Source organism: Octopus bimaculoides, chromosome 22, assembly GCF_001194135.2.
Source record: "Octopus bimaculoides isolate UCB-OBI-ISO-001 chromosome 22, ASM119413v2, whole genome shotgun sequence".
Taxonomy (NCBI): Eukaryota; Metazoa; Mollusca; class Cephalopoda; order Octopoda; family Octopodidae; genus Octopus; species Octopus bimaculoides.
The window spans coordinates 24,654,171-24,658,575 of record NC_069002.1 but is presented as its reverse complement, the minus strand read 5'-3'; the positions used below and the strand labels follow the sequence as shown (position 1 = coordinate 24,658,575).

General features: G+C 33.9%; 1 long non-coding RNA gene across 2 annotated transcripts in view; it reads left to right on the top strand.

Moving 5' to 3' along the window:
- The first annotated feature begins 559 nt into the window (after positions 1-559).
- The window catches only part of LOC128250549 (uncharacterized), a 58,071-nt gene continuing 54,225 nt past the window's right edge, over positions 560-4,405 (top strand). For both annotated transcript variants that reach the window (XR_008266580.1, XR_008266581.1), the window contains exon 1: positions 560-679. This is a non-coding gene — a long non-coding RNA (uncharacterized LOC128250549). The remainder of the gene's footprint in view (positions 680-4,405) is intronic.

Sequence of the window (4,405 nt, the reverse complement as noted above, 5' to 3'; positions counted from 1 at the left end):
ATATATATATATATATATATATATATACATATATATATATATGAAACATTTACCGTCTCAGCGTTTACACAATTACACACGTCTCCTGCAAATGCTAAAGGTGAAGAAAGAGAATGGTAACTCACGAACTTTCTCGCGATATCATGCTTCCTTTCACATGCCAGCTTATCTTCCCTGCAGCCAAAATCCGATAAAGATCTTCAAATTCACACTGAAGTTAGACAATGATACTTCCTATGTGTCTGTAGTTGCCGTCATTGTTTTGCATTGCCACTAAAAGTACACAGAACGAATTAAGAAGAACCCCAATGAGATGCATCAAGTACGTTGAAAATATTTCTTCACTTTTGTTTGTTTTTATTTGATTTGATTTTAATTATATTTCTTCGCCTCCTAACTAAACGCTTCTATTGACTTTTAAACATTATTCTATTGTACACAAAATTCATAACTTCAAGCACTATTTCATATGTTTTCTAATGCTTTCATGCTTTATTTTTTCTTTTAAATTAGGTGTCTTGCTTCAATTTAATCATATTCCATATTCGTTGACTTCGATGTTAAGACGGAGTTAGTTTTCAGTTTTTACATTTCCTGCCGGTGTTTGAATTCAAGTATTTGCCTGAAATTTGTAAAACCACATTTTGACAAGTATTGTGGGATACAAAAACATTATTAGGTATTTATATTTCATTTTAGATTATCATAGCACTTTCTTTTTTATTTCTTCTTCCTTATATTTCTTTCGTATTTTTTCTTCAGTTTTGTTTTCGTTTTCCTTTCTCTTCACACATATATAGTCAACGACGTCAGGGACTAATGTATACATTGAAACAAAAGCATAGCAAATTATTTAGTTACTATGAGTATCATATAAAAATGCATTCATGTGGTATTCCTCAGCGTGTTAGAATGACAGGCTATTATTTCATATGCACAATTGGAAAGTGTGAATACAAAGAGTAAACGTGGTTCAATAACTCAGCCATATCACAAGCTTGAGATCCGGATGTATGCTCTCAAACTAAAGTCTTTTCTACTTTAAACTCCTCGCATATATCATATAATTTGCCCTCATATATTGTTGGGTTTGATGTTAAATCTCCGTATTGATTATGTATGGATAGAAAGTCACCAGTTGAAAAAAAAGTGAGAAATTTTAAAAATCTGTGGTGATCCTGGACTTCAGTTACTGCAAGTATATCATTACCTCCAGAATGTCCGTACTCAATTAGAAACTGCTATATTGCAGTAAAATATGTTGAAGCTGTGAGAAATAGAACAGTTCTTCATTTTAAATTTCACATTTTTTTCATAAAATTCTGTCGATATCAAGTTTATTTTATTGCCACAATGATCAGTTTTGTCTAAAAAATTGTAGAAATTTCAAGCAGTTATGAATTCAAATCAATGTTATATTCGTGAAAAATATTAAATTTTAAAAATAAATTTACTGATATTAAGTTTGTATTGATACTATTTGTTTTTTTATATTTCTTTCATTTCATGCATTTGTTTTTTTTATCTGTCGTTTCTTTGGTAATATCATTCGTAAAATTATTCACAATCTCGTTAAATTTGCAATCAGTAATATATTTTCCTTATTGCTTCCGGTGAGGATATCTCAGTCGTACCTGTATTTCTTTTAAATATTAACAATTTTTTTCATCTTAATTTGATTCTGATATAATTTTTTTAAACTTTTAAATTTATTTATGTATTCATGATCCAGAAAGTGTATGAAAGCATGATTAAAGCAAAAGTGAATAAAGTGAAAAAATATATATAAAATCACTGAGTTTTTAAACTGAACCCCACCCCCAACTGTTTACATTATAATTAAAACATTGATTTTATAAAGGAACAACTTCAAATCTTTAATTTGTTGACTCTCAAAGATATTGCTTTCATAAATATGTTGCAAAAAATAATATTTACATTCTGTGAATTGAATTTCCATAAATGTTGCTGAGAAATACATGTTCCCAAAAGTAGCAATGTTATAAACGCTACTTCTGACTTACAGAAAGGAATGAACGCCAAATAGCCACTTCCATTTTGTGGCTATTATTATCTGTAAGTATACATACATACATACATACACGCATGCATGCACGCACACGCACACATATATAACCCCCACATACACACAAATGCATGTGTATATATATATATATATACATTTTTAAAATGACAGGCCGTCGGTTATGACGACGTGTGTCCCAGTTGATCCGATCAACGTAACATCTTGCGTGTGAAACTAGCATGCAAATGGCTGAGTACTGCACAGACACGCGCATACCCTCAGTGCAGGTCTCATGGAGATTCGGCGTAACACAGAATGTGATAAGGCTGGCCCCTTGAAATACAAGTACAACTCATTTTTGCCAGCTGAGAGGACTGGAACAATGTGAAACAAAGTGTCTTGCTCAAGGACACAACGCACCACCAGGAATCCAACTCACGACCTTATGATCGTGAGCCGAATACCTTAAGCCACTAAATCACCCACCTTCATACACACACACACACACACACACATGCACACACACACACACACACACACACACACACACACACACACACACACACACACACACACACACACACACACACACACACACACACACACGTACACACATCTACATGTATATGACTATTTGTATGTTTATTCTTAATATGTCTTGGCAGGGCAAAGGTGGCGAGCTGTCAGAACCGTGAGCACTGCTTGGCTGCATTTCGTCTGTCCTTACGTTCTGAGTTGAAATTCCGCCGAGGTTGACTTTGCCTTTCATCCATCGGGGCACGATAAAATAAGTAACAGTTGAACTGGTCGTTATAATCGACACACACCCTACCCCGAAATTGCTGGCCCTGTGCCAAGATTTGAAATGAATATGTCTAGGCGTAGGTGACAAAAGAATAACTTTTCCTTTTATGCAAAAGTGTATTCGACACACTCGGCTCATTGGCGTATGACATTATAGAACACTAGTATTTCGACATTTTGTGTCTCATCAGTCAGAAGCAACCGGAACTCTGAGCCTGAACAAGGTCGCTGGCCTTGTTTATGCTTTCATCGAACAAAATGCTGTCTAATGCTTATATCTGCCAACTGATGAAAAAAAATCACCGTTTGCACCGTGTACTGCAAAACCTGGAGCAATTACTGGCACATTCATTCTTAACACGTTTTGACAGATTCAGACACAAAATACGCTGATCTTTTTAGCGTGCATCATAGCACAATAACTTCTCTGTTTTATGACGACCGAGGTGACCGTGTTGAATCCACTGTAATCGTATAATGAGAGGTTATTTTCCTGTGACGCACGCTACAGCGACCATCACATTTTACGTCTAAACCCGCCTAGACGTGTTAAGAATTAATATGCCAATAATCGTTTCAGGTCTCGCTGTACACAGTGCAAATAACATTTTCTTTTCATCTATCAATCTCCGTAAACATACATATATATATACGTACACACGCACTCACACGCACACACATATTCAAATAACTAATCTGTCATTTGTAAAAACGTCTGTTCACAAAATCTAAGTCAATTGATTCACTGCATATTTACGACGAGTGTGTAATGTATGCTTTACTTGACGCATAACAGATGAGACTGTTGGAAGAAATTCCAATCCTCAGGCTACACTATTATTATTATTATTATTATTATTACTATTATTATTATTATTATTATTATTATTATTATTATTATTATTATTATTATTATTATTATTATTATTATTACTGATGTTATTATTATTATCATTATTATAATCCTTTCCATTTCCCCCCTATATTCACGATCCGATAACACTGTCTTCGTCAACATCTAGCACAGCACCTAATATAAATATCGAATGATGAGACCCGTTACAAGCCAACGTATCATATTCTTTGAGACAAAAGTTCGTTATCCACGAATGACGACCGGACACAAGTCATTCATGTGTAGACAGGCAATTGATTGAAAAAGTCAAGCGTGACACAGGTTTTCTGTGTGTATTTGTGTGTGGGAAGTTATCAACATTTGCTATATACTTCGAACGAAGTTTGCAAAAATCAACATTAACTAGCCGTCTCGAAATATTTCTGTCACTTGAAAGCCCTCATCTATGTCTATGGATGAAATTGAAGCAATCATGAACCAAAACAAACAAAAATTGTTATAAGTTATTTCTTTCAAAGTATGCACCACTGATCATTAGGAGTCGGTTTGTTGGAGATTCAAATCATATAAACGTTGTGATGGTTCGGTAAGCTTACCTAATCAATCGCTATAAATTGATGCATACGCACACAATTACATCATACGTATGTATATATGTGTACATAAATACATAAATGCATACACACAAATATATATACCTATATATATGTATATATATA